Genomic DNA, 16,390 nt, shown 5'->3' with positions numbered 1-16,390 from the left:
TACCCCAAGATTCCGTCTTCATGCAAGTAGAAAACACAGTCGGCCATTTGAAATCTTCCACACTATGGAGAGGTCAGCGTAAGAAGTCGCTGAGAGCAGCAGCGAAAATAGCAGTCCATCTGCTGCGCCACCAGGCTGTCCTGCTCGTTATTTGTGTAAAAAAGCACGTCAAGGCGCAGCGATACTGCTCTTGTGCTTCAGAACTCGGGTAATAAACATCATTCACGATGTTCAGGGCTGGCGTGTCCCGCCATTTTCTTGTTAACTGCTGCCTCTAAGCACAATCACTCGCTTTTTCATCTGAGCAAACGGCGACCGTCGCTTCACAATCACGAAGAAAGTAATCGAATTATTATTTTCTTTACAGAGCTTGAGGAGATCGCAGATTTTTTTATTGCAATTTTTGTTTCCTGTAGTTCATTGTCAACCACGAGTGGTAGAGCGCACTGTTTGACATCTGCCACACTGTAAAGTTCCGTCCTTTTCAACTAAGTCCTCGCAGTTGGGAATGGGGCACAGGTGTTCCCGTTATGGAATAATTGGTAGAGTATAACCTGTTCTAGCGTTGGTCTACGAGCAAGGGAAACCTCTCAGACACGTGGTTCAGAAGTTGAAGAGTGGCAGTGTTATTTATTTCTTGGTCCCTATCTCGTAGACAAGAATCTGAAGACCTAGCGCGCCTTTTGTTTTGGTTCCTGTGTGAGAAAGAGCATGAACTGATCGACGCTGGCAGTGTACCTGTCACCCTACCACCAGAGAGCAACTGTTTTGTACAGAAAAGGGAAAAATATCTTTCCTTATGAAAAAATGAAGCACACAGAAGGAAAGGAGTAAACTAAATGGAAATTTACCGGTTGAGATGGTGCATCACGTTATTTAAGTGGTTACAACATCGATCCCGATTTAGGAAGAACCTGGCTGCATGGGTCTACTTACCAGCATGAGGGTGCAGCTCTTGTGGCCTGGATGCACGCAATGATTCAATTGAAAATGGTGTCATAAAGCTCTTGAACCATTTGCTGAGACAAGCTAACTCACAGCTATTGTAAACGGTCATTTATCCAGTATACTGGCATTGGAACCGAGTTGCCGGCTGAGCGCCTCTCTCACACATGTTCTATCGGAGACGGATCTGCTGATCTTGATGACGACGGGATTAGCTCAACAGGAAGTGCCATGTGTGGAAGAGCATTCTCCTGTTAAAAAATGGCTCCGCGGTACTGTCGCATGAGATGTAACACATCTGTCCGTGACATAACGTAATGCCTCAATCACTACCAGTCGTGACTTGACGTCACACTCGATGGCTCCTCACAGCATAACCCGAGGAGTAACACCGCTGTGCCTCTCCAAAACATTGGAAGAATGGGACCTGTTTCTAGTCGCTACGATAATCTTTGGCGATGGTCGTGCGAGGTAGTGCGGAACCGCGATTCATTCAGATGTGGAGAGGCTCCTCGCTTGTGGTAGTCAGTTATAGTTGACTTCAACCTTAACTAGGAGCATGCCCTGTTCTCACGTCCCTTTGATGTTCAACACACAGGGCCACTGTCTCATTCGAATGCCATACAAATCTGGATATTGCACGCTTCGACCATCTGGCCAAATGGGGACACACAATGAGTCCCATCTCAAACTCTGTCAGGTGCTAATTACGGTGTCTCATAGGAGGACGCCGCATCTCCGTGTTCTTCAGAGTGATCACTGAACATCTGAAGCTGTCCGGGCCCCAAAAATATCCAACCAGGGCTGGCAACAACACTACACAGAAACAGAACTAATGCACTCTCATGAACGTTCCACCTATCTCAGAGAATTGCAGCTCTAATCATCTGCATTACTATCGAGAGTGCGTACATGTGCGAAGTTACGTTGACATCGGACCATCTAGGTGGCTCATTTATTTTCTCTGGCTATGTGCCAACCAGTAAATTGAGAAGCGAGAAGAACTAAAATTCCCCCCCCCCCTCCTCCCCCTTAATCCATTGAGTTTCGCCCAACGTATGGGAACAAATATTCCATTTACTTTCCAGTTTCACACCGTCTGAAAAGGCCCTGATGCAATAGAGGATCTTTAAGTCATCCCCCACGAGACTGTAGTGTAAATGCGTTCGTTCCAGCCCAGTTAGATCTGACAGAATGAATCCTCTTATCAGACACGTGACAGAACATTATATACATCCTTCTGACACATTTAGTTTGCCCTCTGAAAGACGTACGTTTGAGTACATCTTTCATCATAATATATCCTGTCAACTAGGTGCGGTACTTTTTTTACTTGGATCGGTGCCTATGGGATGTGACCTATGGGCTATGTGTTTTATTTGATCCTAATTTTCCCTTTATGTTCAGCAGCCTCTATTTCATGAACACTTCGTGCCTTACATTAAATCATTCTGTTAGTTTGGGTGTGGGCTAAGGCATATTTTCTATTTTCTGCTCTTTCCGAACATAGAAACGGGGGGCTAATTGATCTGTTGGAGTGCATAGGAGGGGGGGGGGGGAGGTGATTGGAAAACAAGGAGAGAAATGGTGAAACTTCGTGGCAGATTAAAACTGTGTGCTGGACCGAGAATCGAACTCGGGAGGATGGCCTTTCGCGGGCAAGTGCTCTACCATCTGAGCTACACAAGCACGACTCATGCCCCGTCCTCACAGCTTTACTTCCGCCACTACCTCGTCTCCTACCTTCTAAACTTCACAGAAGTTCTCCTGCCAACCAGGAAAGGAAGAAGTACAAAAATGTTCAGGGAAATTGAGGAATACAGAAATACAAGTCGCTAGGAATCAAATAAATAGGAATTGCAGGTAAGCTACGACGAAATGACTGCATGAAAAACGTGAAGAGATCGAAAAAGAAATGCCGGAAGGACTGCCTCAGCATACAGGAAAGTCTAAACAACTTTCGGTGACATTAAAAGCAAGGGTGGTAACACTGTTAAACCCAGAGGAGAGCACGAATAGGTGGAAAGAGTACATAGAAGGCCTCTAAGAGGGGGAGGATTTGTCTGTTGTGACAGGAGAAGAAACAGGAGTCGAGGTAAGGGATCCAGTATTAGAATCAGAATTTAAGAGGGCTTTGGAGGACTTACGAAAAAATAAGGCAGAAGGGATAGATAACATTCCATCACAATTTTTAAAATCATCGGGGGATGTCCCAACAGAACAACGTATTCACGTTGGTGTGTAGGAAGTATGAATATGGCGACATACCATCTGACTCTCTGAAAAACATCATCCACACAATCCGGAAGACTGCAAGAGTTGACAAGTGCGAGAATTATCGCACAGTCAGCTTAACAGCTCATGCATCCAAGTCGCTGACAAAAATAATACACAGAAGAATGGAAAAGGAAATTGAGGATCTGCTAGATGGCGATCGCAACTACTCTTCAGAAGCAGTGACGGAAACAGAAGGAAAGTTCAAGAGATAGATTATAATTCAAGGTGGAAAGGTATCAATGGTAAGAGGTGCCGATGACAGTTCCACCCTCAGTGGAAGTGAAGAAGAATTACCGGATCTGTTGAATGGAATGAACGGTCCAATTAGTACAGAAAATAGACTCAGAGTAAATCGAAGAAAGAGGAAAGTAATGATAAGTAGCAGAAACCAGAACAACGAGAAACTTAAAATCAAAACTGGTGATCACCAAGCAGAGGAAGTTGAGAAATTCTACTAACAAGGCAGCAAAATAACTAATGACGGACGGAGCAAGGAGAACATCAAAAGCAGTCTAGCACTGGCAAAAAGTGCGTTCCATCCCAAGAGAAGTCAACTAGAATAAAATGTAGGCCTCACTTTAAGGAAGAAATTTCAGAGAATATTCGTCTGGAGCACAGTACTGTATGGTAGTGAAACATGAATTGTGGGAAAACCGGAACAGAAAAGAATCTAAGCATTTGAGATGATGAAAATTAGGTGGACTGATAAGGTAAGGAATGAGGAGGTTCTGCGCAGAAGTAACTGTAATAAATCCAAAGGTTTGAATTCAGTCTTTTACTTCTAGCCCTCTAGGACTTTTCGGGTGCTTCGGGTAATGGATTAAGAAATTCATTGGTATGACTGAACACTGTGTTTTTCTCCGTAAAGCCATACCGTGCTGCTTGTTTCCGTTGCATTAGGTTAAAGAAAATATTTCACTTAGTTTCAGGGCAGAAATTGCTCCGACTTTAATTAGCGACTGTGGAGCTATTGCATTTACGGGGTGCGGCACCCCACATCAATGGATGTATTAAAACAACAATAGGAATTAGTGAGTGAGAGACTGCTGTCACACTATTACCTATTTTCAGCCAGAAATACTGATTAAGATCATTAGTTTACCACCTGATCACTCCATGCTACCAAATACAAAAATCCAAGGCGGTACCTTAAATCTGTCTGTTTATAAGGTTTTCCAGGTTGAACGGTACTGTACGTCCATGAGAGGCAGTAGTTCTAAGGAATACGCTGAAGTAAATGAATAGATTCCAGAAATAGAATGGCCCCCTCGCCACCACAGTTATATCTTTCACTAGAGACGTCTTTTTGTCATGGTGTTCTAGTTCGAGAGAAACTCGTCCACTGATATTCTCAGACCTGGGTATCACACAAGTGCCGATCAGTGACAGAGGCTGGATTTTCCTGTGCTGAATGTATACCGACCGAGGTGGCTGAGTAGTCGCGCCACTTACGATTTTGGATGAAATCCAGTCTACTCGCCCAGATCTACGATTCCGTGGCTTGTTCAAAAATGGTTCAAATGGCTCTGAGCACTATGGGACTTAACTCCTGTGGTCATCAGTCCCCTAGAACTTAGAACTACTTAAATCTAACCAACCTAAGGACATCACACATATCCATGCCCGAGGCAGGATTGGAACCTGCGACCGTAGCGGTCGCGCGGTTCCAGACTGTAGCGCCTTGAACCGCTCGGCCACCCCGACCGGCTCCGTGGCTTGTGTCAGTCGTTGATTCTGGAACGTCTTTTCTGAAGAGAACATATGAGATTTCCTTCCTTATTTTTATTCTAAAGAGAACTTAGTGCATCTGCAATGAGCTCGTCGCCTATAGCACGTTAAACTGTAAACTCTTTCCTTGAATGCTGGTCGTTTTAGGTTAGATAGCAGCACTCACACAGTAATTTTATAAAAGTTTCCGCGGATTATTTACGGCAGAAGGATGTCCCTGACATGAGAGAATACTTCACAGGGTGCCAGAAAAAAATTCTGGTAAGGTAATGCAAGTTCTCTGCAATATACGGCAATAAGTGGTGATTTACAATTACCAGCCAATTCCGTTACTGTTGGTTGTTGAGCTAGACGCCAAGCAACCTGAAACATTAGTACTGTTTGGCTGAAAGGTTAAATGTTGAACATGTTTTGGAAACTGTTGTGGACTCGAACTCTGGTTTTACTAAGTGTTGTAGGAATGTCTTTGTGTCCTCCAATGAGACCAATAAGAGTTTGATGACCGCTTGAGTTATTGTCTTAGTGACAAGAAAATGGGTATATTTCTATTTTTTCTTTAGCTTGTAATTTGCAATATTTCATTGCTGTCTGTACTTAATAGAGGGGCTCAGATCGAAGCGGGACTCATCACTGAAGACAATTCTATACCAGTCATTGAAAGTCTTGGCCGAAGACTTGTCTGGAGACTCCCCAGACACCAGAGGGTTACGAACCTGACTGTCTCTCGCCTCGCTGTCCGACAACCAGTTGTGATGGTTTCGGGTGCCATTTCTTTTCATGGCAGGACCCTTTGGTTGTCATCAATGACACCCCTACAGCACAGCGATTCGTCGACGATATTCTATGCCACGTTTCGTTGCCCTTCATCGCAAGTCATCCTGATCTTACATTCCAGCAAGATAATGCCCGTCCGCATACGGCAAGAGTTTTTACTGTTTCTCTTCGTTCCTGTCAAATGCTACCTTTATCAGGAAAGTCGCCAGATGTCCTCCCAGTTGGGGGCATGGCTCTGCAACTGGCTCGAGATTTTGATGATTTAACGCTCCAATTGGTCAGATTGTGGCACCTAACAGCTTTGTCAGTCGGTTCCTAGCCGAATAACTACTCGCGTAAAGGCCAGAAGCAGACCATCGCGTTATTGACTTGCTCAACTTGTGAAGCTCTTTCTCTTGAAGAAACCATCCAATTTTTCTGAAATTATAGTCATCTGTTTGTCTTCACACGCACATCAGATCTACCGATTTTCGTCCCGATTTCCGGTCCATTCGGGTAAGCCTTCCGTCCTGCGTCGACTCTTCTGCCTTGGAGAGTACATCTATCAAATGTTATTACGACACTTCTGAACAGATGAGTGTATTTAAAATTGTTCATGTGCTACAGTTTATCAATGTCAAATTTCATTGAATATACACATCACTGCAGTGCCATGAGTTACTCAACTAAAGAAAGTCACGTGGACTACACGGTACCAGTTCTGCAGTATCTGCAGCGCACAGCGCTCCATAGCAACCAGTATACTTTTTTACAGCGATGTCTAATATTTTGCGCGGTCAGCTAAGTTGCGTGCTTTTCCATTACTATCTTGGTGCTTATCTCACGCAGAGATGCCCACTTCTTTTGGCTGCTGCTCATCTTCTACAAGTAGTGGGTATCTGCCGTGGAATGCCGCGCCTGCAACTTTATTGGGACTCGACAGCGGAAGACTCAGCCCACGCGAGGTATTTATTCCGGTGACCTTTGCTGTCACTGGTCTTACACGTGGAGCTCTACGTTCCGCTAACACAGTTTACCGCTTCCGCCACCGTTCTGTCTTCGGGCGGACGTTTGGGTGATTGTGTTCCCGAATCGGCGCTCGGCGCCAGTGAAATGAAACGTGAGTGTGGGTAGGGCCACCCGTCGGGTAGGCCAGTCGTCTGGTGCAGGTCTGTTTAGTCAAAGCCACTTCGGCGACTTGCGTGTCGATAAGGATAAAATGATGATGAGCACAACTCCCAGGCCTCCGAACAGAGAAAATCTCCGACCCGCTCGGGAATAGAACCCGGGCCCCTTGTGACATTCAGCGGCGTTGTCCACCCAGCTATGGAGGCAGACGACAGCGGTAAAGTAACATAATATGTTGAAGAGGTCTAGATAGCGAAACGTAACGTGTTGAAAGCGTGCCTATATTACTAAACAGATAACGCGGTGCATCGGATTGTCTGGCGCGCAGGAGCAAAAAATATTTGATACTCCGTATTTCCAATATTGTCCGCTGCTCGTGGTCTCGCGGTAGCGTTCTCGCTTCCCGAGCACGGGGTCCCGGGTTCGACTCCCGGCGGGGTCAGGGATTTTTCCTGCCTCGAGATGACTGGGTGTTGTTGTGTCGTCTTCATCATCATCATTCATCCCCATTACGCTCGGAGGAAGGCAACGGCAAACCATCTCCATTAGGACCTTGCCTAGTAAGGCGGTGCGGGTCTCCCGCATCGTTCCCCTACGCTTCATCATCATTATCATTTCCAATGTTACTGGCCGACATTAAAAATTTGAAATGCTATCACGATTAACTCATTACGATGCCAAATATTACGTTACAAATTTTAACACAAGTTAAATATGAAAGTTGGAAACTATGTATTGTCTTTAGGCATTGTAGCTCTTGGCACGCAAATTACCCAGACTACAGTCATCTAGTAATTGAGAATGAGAGCATTCACCGACTTGCAACAAATTTCACACATAATCTGAAATCCTTCCGAAACTTTTTCTCTTCGGCACCTCCTAAAAAGTTTATCGGTTACTACATTTTTGCTATTGATACAACTTCAGCCTCACTCGTGACGTTTTACTTTATTGCTTCTTTACAGATAACTCTATTCGCGACATACACTCCTGGAAATGGAAAAAAGAACACATTGACACCGGTGTGTCAGACCCACCATACTTGCTCCGGACACTGCGAGAGGGCTGTACAAGCAATGATCACACGCACGGCACAGCGGACACACCAGGACCCGCGGTGTTGGCCGTCGAATGGCGCTAGCTGCGCAGCATTTGTGCACCGCCGCCGTCAGTGTCAGCCAGTTTGCCGTGGCATACGGAGCTCCATCGCAGTCTTTAACACTGGTAGCATGCCGCGACAGCGTGGACGTGAACCGTATGTGCAGTTGACGGACTTTGAGCGAGGGCGTATAGTGGGCATGCGGGAGGCCGGGTGGACGTACCGCCGAATTGCTCAACACGTGGGGCGTGAGGTCTCCACAGTACATCGATGTTGTCGCCAGTGGTCGGCGGAAGGTGCACGTGCCCATCGACCTGGGACCGGACCGCAGCGACGCACGGATGCAAGCCAAGACCGTAGGATCCTACGCAGTGCCGTAGGGGACCGCACCGCCACTTCCCAGCAAATTAGGGACACTGTTGCTCCTGGGGTATCGGCGAGGACCATTCGCAACCGTCTCCATGAAGCTGGGCTACGGTCCCGCACACCGTTAGGCCGTCTTCCGCTCACGCCCCAACATCGTGCAGCCCGCCTCCAGTGGTGTCGCGACAGGCGTGAATGGAGGGACGAATGGAGACGTGTCGTCTTCAGCGACGAGAGTCGCTTCTGCCTTGGTGCCAATGATGGTGGTATGCGTGTTTGGCGCCGTGCAGGTGAGCGCCACAATCAGGACTGCATACGACCGAGGCACACAGGGCCAACACCCGGCATCATGGTGTGGGGAGCGATCTCCTACACTGGCCGTACACCACTGGTGATCGTCGAGGGGACACTGAATAGTGCACGGTACATCCAAACCGTCATCGAACCCATCGTTCTACCATTCCTAGACCGGCAAGGGAACTTGCTGTTCCAACAGGACAATGCACGTCCGCATGTATCCCGTGCCACCCAACGTGCTCTAGAAGGTGTAAGTCAACTACCCTGGCCAGCAAGATCTCCGGATCTGTCCCCCATTGAGCATGTTTGGGACTGGATGAAGCGTCGTCTCACGCGGTCTGCACGTCCAGCACGAACGCTGGTCCAACTGAGGCGCCAGGTGGAAATGGCATGGCAAGCCGTTCCACAGGACTACATCCAGCATCTCTACGATCGTCTCCATGGGAGAATAGCAGCCTGCATTGCTGCGAAAGGTGGATATACACTGTACTAGTGCCGACATTGTGCATGCTCTGTTGCCTGTGTCTATGTGCCTGTGGTTCTGTCAGTGTGATCATGTGATGTATCTGACCCCAGGAATGTGTCAATAAAGTTTCCCCTTCCTGGGACAATGAATTCACGGTGTTCTTATTTCAATTTCCAGGAGTGTATTTTGCGGATAGTGTCCATATATGTGTCCTCAGCGTCTTTCGCACTGACATGACTCAATAAAATGTTCTCGGTTTTCAAGCAGTGTCACTTCGAACGAAACGTTCATTCGTACATACGTGGTTTGAAATCCGAGGACTTTATTCAGTATACACATACAGCACTAAGTGTGCCTGCAAAATTATGTCACTGCATAACTCATAGTTCGGGAGATACGACGTCGTAAACACTGAGACGCGTGAGAAAAACTACCCATGATGAAACCTTAAATAAACAATTTGACATACTGCCTGACAGAAAAAGTGAAGTGGCCAGAAGACACCGTCGAAGGTCAGTGTAACTTCATACACTTACGCTCCATCCGCTGGTATGTAAAGCATTTGAGGCGTTATTCCCCGTGACAGGTAGAACGGCTACCGCAGTTTTCCTGTTTAGTGGCGTTACAATGGCTGGTAGCGTGCATAAGGGACGTGAGCAGCGTCAGGTGAGTGATCGCTATGAAGGACACGCAGATGCCGCGCGCTCTAGCGAGGCCGTATTATGAGCAACTGACAGAGTTGGAAAGGAAACTCTTTGTGAGTCTCCAGTTCTCTGGTTGGTCAAATCGTGCATCATACAGATTTGTGGTGCATTCGGATTTGAAAGAAGGAAGGAAGGCTGGATTTAACGTCTTGTCGAGAGCGATGTAATTAGAGGCGGAGCACTAGCTCGGATTGTGTCAAGGATGGAGGAGGACATCGGCCGTGGCCTTTCAGAGGGACCATCCCTGCATTTGTCCGGAGCTATTTAGGGAAATCATGGAAAACCTAACACTGGATGGCCGGACGCTGTTTTGAACCGTCGTCCTCCCGAATGCGAGTCCAGTGTGCTAACCTTCGAATCCGACAGTGCCCGATGCTGTATTGCATTTTAACATGACGGTAGACATAATCGTTTAGGCCGACCACGTATCACCGTATAGTACACAAAGCATATTGTAGACCCGTCATATCTGCTCTTGCCTTGCAAGAACAAGTAATGGAATCTTGCGTCGCAATACGTTCAGCGATGAATTGCGGTTTTTCCCTGCCCCAGCTGACCACCGTGGCGAGTATGGCGATGACCTTGGGAAAGACCCTTTTCTTCCAGTGTTTGGAAAGATGCTGTTACTCCTGGCATCCTGGTATGGTGAGGGATCGGGCGCGACATCGGGTAACGGCTGGTAGAGGCTGAAGAAACTCAGATGGCACTACGGTAGGTCATGGAGACCCTACGTCCTCATGTGCTCTCAAGCGACAGTATACCATTTTTCAACAGGACAACGCTCGTCCGTACACACAACGTATCTCTATGGATGCATGATGTGGAGGTATTTCTGTGGCTAACAAGATTCCCAGATATTTCCTCGCAGATCTTTCCTCTGAAGGAACATGTGTCTAATCAGCCCAGATGTCAACTTCACCCCAGTCCCAGTATACAGGATGTCAAGGACCAGTTACAACTGTTGTAGGCTATCTTGTTTCAGGAGAGGATACAATGGTTTTATGACACCTTTCCGAACCGAATCAGTGCATGCATACTCACGAGACGTGAGGTCAACTGAAAAATTCTTTGTAAATCTGACTCGATATTGTGTTCACATTCCCTATCACCCCGTGAAATTTCATTTCTTTATGGGCGCATCAGTTTTTCTTTGTGAACCAGTATATTTGCCAAAGAGGTGTTACATGAAACTTTACCAGTTTTGGTTTTGATTTTTCATTAGTCTGTGGGTGAATAAAATTACACTTTATCGACTTCAACCATTAATGTTAGATATGATTAACGTCAGGTGTTTGACTCATTAAGGACAGACGTAGGGAAAAATGCATTCTTGCACCTAAACATATATATCTGCAAAAATATCACAGCTATAATAGTAAAACTTGAGACTATTATGTATAACATAATGCTTGATATTCTGCGAAAATTTTGTTCGAAAATGCGCGTCAAAATGCATTTTATAAGGATTTGAATTTTTAATTACAATTTTTTCTAGAATGCATCTTTTCTCATAAACTAATCAAGCAATAAAACTGGAATTTCACAGTTTACATCTGCGTAGGAGGCTAACAAAACGAGTTCAACAGATTTTTGTATGAGGTCATAGATGCTTTGAAATTAATTTTCTGTTTATCTTACCCGGAACTGGCCTTTTTTTCAAATTTTAAAGGAGAACTTTTCTCAGAAAAAGGGATAACGGAGAAGCACTGCGCACGATTATTCAGTAACTAATTGTTAAGAACTACGCCTTTGTAGTTTTTCAGAAAAGGTACACTATAGCTCAAAAAATCAGTTCATGGCAATTCGCATTTAAAGTTTTTATTCCAATTTTTGATAATGTTGCTATACGTCTAGTACTAATGCTGTCCATATCCATAATCTTCACTCTCTTACTCATCTTCCTGGGGTAATCTCTTTCTGTGCCTCCTTTGCCTACCCAACTTCTTCATTTTTTTCTTCTGCTGCCTGAGCTTTGTCCAGACACACTTAGTTGATGCCTCTGAGCATCTTCAGTGGGATGCACCTGGATGGAAGCCTAGTCTCTGCAGGCACTTAATCCTAGCTTCATTTCCACCATTAACACTAGACAGGCATCACATGCACCAATTTTCACAAGAATTGAGGACACAAATACTGTTCTTGGACAATGCATTCGTATAAGGTGACTGAAGCTCTCATTAGTATTCTATTTTTTCCCATGTACACATTTTTTCAGCAGTTCAGGTTTTATAACATCTAAAACAGCAAGTGGCAAACCATGTTTGTGGGTGTATGGCTTTCCACTGGCTTCTGCCTGAAGATGAGCTCAGCAACTTTGACGAAAATTGTTCTTCACACTTAAGAGTAGGATCTGTAACATTGTTACTTAAATTTCCGATACCTTTTACACATGAAATTCGACATTTCCTCACTTTTTTGAATATGCGTCCACTGTTACGACCCATTTCGAGCAAAACAGGTTGATACATGCAAAACTAAAAACTGAAATAAGTTTGTAGTATGCATTATTAAAAGAAGCCACGTTGTAAACAAAGGAACAAGCAAAGATAATCTTTCTCTACGCCTTCTAGACTCATCTGCAGTTCGTTTCGATTGGGTGAACGAAACATTTACGCACAAAAAATTTGTTGCGTAGAGAAAGTGTGGAGCATAGCATAGAAAGAAGGGACGTGGCAGTCGCAGACCCCCAAACAAACTTTTTTAAAACATACAAGGGTCACTCCAAAAGAAATGCACACTATTTTTTTAAATCAATTTTTTTTCTACATGTTTGAAAGTTTTACAGTGTGTAGATACATCCTTTAGGAACAATATTTTGATTTCTCCACATAACTTCCATCCCTCTCAACTGCTATACGCCATCTTGGAGTCAGCGCCTGTATACCCGCACGGTAAAATTCTGGACCAACCTGTTGGAGCCACTGTTTGGCAGCGTGCACAAGGGAGTCATCATCTTCAAACCTTGTTCGACAAAGAGAGTCTTTCAGTTTCCCAAAGAGATGATAGTCACATGGAGCCAGGTCAGGACTGTAAGGCGGGTGTTTCAGTGTTGTCCATCCGAGTTTTGTGATCGCTTCCATGGTTTTTTGACTGACATGTGGCCGTGTATTGTCGTGCAACAGCAAAACATCCTGCTTCTGCCGATGTGGTCGAACAGGACTCAGTCGAGCTTGAAGTTTCTTCAGTGTCGTCACATATGCATCAGAATTTATGGTGGTTACATCTGGCATGATGTCCACAAGCAAGAGTCCTTCGGAATCGAAAAACACCGTAGCCATAACTTTTCCAGCAGAAGTTGTGGTTTTGAATTTTTTTTTCTTGGGTGAATTTGCATGATGCCACTCCATTGATTACCTCTTCGTCTCTGGTGAAAAATGAAGGAGCCATGTTTCATCATCTGTCACAATTCTCCCAAGAAATTCATCTCCACCATTCTCGTACTGTTCGAATAGTTCACTGCATACCGTTTCTCTCGTTTCTTTGTGAGCCACTGTCAACATTCTGGGAACCCACCTGGCACAAACCTTTTTTAACGCCAACACTTTCAGTATTCTGCAAACACTTCCTTCCCGTATCCCAACGCAGCGTGACAATTCGTTCACTGTGATGCGTCTGTCAGCAGTCACCAATTCGTTAACTCTCTGCACATTGTCTGGTGCGTGTGCAGTACGAGGCCTGCCACTGCGAGGACAATCCTCAATATTGCCGTGCCCGCTTTTATCACGTAACCTGCTTGCCCACCGACTAACTGTACTGCGATCGACAGCAGCATCTCCATACATCTTTTTCTACCTCTTGTGGATGTTTCCCACTGTCTCGTTTTCACAGCACACGAATTCTATGATGTCCCGGCGGAGGTTCGAGTCCTCCCTCGGGCATGGGTGTGTGTGTTTGTCCTTAGGATAATTTAGGTTAAGTAGTGTGTAAGCTTAGCAGTTAAGTCCCATAAGATTTCACACACATTTGAACATTTTGAATTCTATGACAGTACGTTGCTTCTGGAGAACGTCAAGGGTTAAAAAAAAAAAAAAAAAAAAAAAAAAAGAAAATGGTTCAAATGGCTTTGAGCACTATGGGACTTAACATCTATGGTCAAAACCTAATTAACCTCAGGAAGTCACACAACAGCCAGTCATCACGAGGCAGAGAAAATCCCGGACCCCGCCGGGAATCGAACCCGGGAACCCGGGCGCTGGAAGCGAGAACGCTACCACACGAGCACGAGCTGCGGACGAACGTCAAGTGTAGCAGCCATTTTGAAGACATGCTGTGACGGCGCCAGTCACGGGAACATGTTGAACTAAGTTTGAAAACAAGCGGGAAGGATGTATCTACACACTGTAAAACGTTCACACATGCAGAATGAAAACTGTATTTTTACAAAAATAGTGTGCATTTCTTTTGGAGTGACCCTCGTATTTCTAAACAGAATTCGACTATGAAACTTTGTGATGTTATTTTTAAAGACTCAGTCTAATAAAAAATGGCTCTGAGCACTATGGGACTTAACATCTCAGGTCATCAGTCCCCTAGACCTTAGAACTACTTAAACGTAACTAACCTAAGGACATCACACACATCTATGCCCGAGGGAGGATTCGAACCTGCGACCGGAGTGGTAAAGCAATGATACGTTTGAAGCTGTTTTACATACGAGACGTCTATTCTTTCAGGATGGGCGGAGGTGACTGAATCCTGATCGCTAAAGGGTTCGCAGTTTGACTTACAAGGAGACGGCACGACCATGGGGTCGGGGATTTGTCCCAAATTTTGTGTGGTGAAAGAGGACCCCTAACATCTCACGTGGTTAAAATATTAGGACGCACTACCCGGAAAATCCGGAGAAAAATCGATCCAAAGTTTTTTAGGTGCCGCATGAGTATAAAATGTTAATCCATTCCCGATTCGCCGTTTGGCCTACACGGTTAGCTCTCGGACCTTTACGCCAAAAGTCTCGGGTTCGATTCCTCCTCCCGCACTTTTTTCTTCTTCTGTTGCTTGCAAAATTGCAGCGCATTGTTACAGGAGAACTTTGAAATTAATTCTCAGGAAGATTGTATAAAAATTCATTCTATAATTCACCATCAATTAGCGTCACCAATATTCTGAAACATGATTCAATATTCCTGGTTTGCCTCAAAATTATCAGAAACTCAAAACATTTTCGTAAATGTTAATGGGGCATGTTTTTGTACAGATTTATTGTAAACGCCCTGTGATTGTAAAACATCCGCTTTTATATGTTGCGCAAGATGTCGCAAAAATTATTGCTTTGTTTGTTTTTACGATAATTACCACTGCGGTTCTTGTTTATAATTATTATATGTATAAAATTGTATAAAAACTAAATGTTACCCAATCGACTTTGTTATTCTGATTAAAAACCCAATGTTTTTTCCTCATATACTTTACAATGAAAAATGGAAAACCCACCGCCATGAATTGCGTTGTTAGACATAAAGAAAATAACTTTTATTCAATAATGTAATTAATTTGTTAAAGTTAATGTAGGTTTGGGAAACTTTCTGAATAATTAGTGGAATAACAAAAGAAAATGTAACAGAAGCAAAAAAAAAAAAGTGCCAGAGGAGGAATAGAACCCGAGACCTCTGGCGTAATAGTCCAAGCCCTAAACATCTTCTTTTTTTTTTTTTTTTTGGATCTCCTTCCTCCCCTTCAACCCATTCTTGCGCTCGTCAATTTCTGCCTTCTCGGCCTGGCTTCTATGCCATTAAAAGAACGTTTAACACAAAGGATGCTTTTTCTACATCAAGTAAAGAAAACGTGTTGTCGCTGCAGTGGAAAGTTCAAGGTGCGTTGCCTCTGCAGTAAAGGAAACGTTTCATTCCTGTTGATGACTCGTTGCTGCAAAATTGTTATTTTCATCTTGTTTTGTTGTTTTTTTTGTTTTTTGTTTTTCTTGTTAACTTTTTTAATATACAAAGGATTTTTTAAATTGTTTGTTTCCACTATTCTTTGCGTGAGACATCTCGGCTTTTTGACGGCACTCAACGCTCGTCTTCTCGAGGGTTGCCTATTATGGTATACCCCAAGCATATAATAAATGTCATGTGACTAGGGTCTCCCGTCGCGTACACCGTTCGCCGGATGCAAGTTTTTTGATTTGACGCCTCTTCGGTGACTTGCGCGTCGATGGGGATGAAATGATGATGATTAGGACAACACTACACCTAGTCCCTGTGGGGAGAAAATCTCCGACCCAGCCGGGAATCGAATTCGCGCCCTTAGGATTGACATTCTATAGCACTGACCACTCAGCTACCGGGGGAGATGAACATCTAGGACAGACGGCGGCTCGGCAATTGACTAACATTTTATACTCATATGGCACCTAAGAAACTTTGGATCGATTTTTCCCGGGATTTTCCGAGTAGTGCGTCCTAATACTTTAACCACGTGAGGTGCTAGAGGTCCTCTTTCACCACACGAAATTTCGGACAAATCCCCGACCCCACGGTCGTGCCGCTTCTTTGTGAGCTCCATTCGTGATCCCTAATAGGCAGTCGGTACACAAGATACATTTCGGCACAAACCGCCCGTTGGAATGTGCACTGCACGGCGATTGACATCGCTCCGGCGCAGCAACAGACGAGCACGTTTAAAATGGTA

The sequence above is a fragment of the Schistocerca nitens genome, chromosome 1, assembly GCF_023898315.1.
Source record: "Schistocerca nitens isolate TAMUIC-IGC-003100 chromosome 1, iqSchNite1.1, whole genome shotgun sequence".
Classification (NCBI taxonomy): Eukaryota; Metazoa; Arthropoda; class Insecta; order Orthoptera; family Acrididae; genus Schistocerca; species Schistocerca nitens.
Note: the sequence above shows the minus strand (reverse complement) of the source record.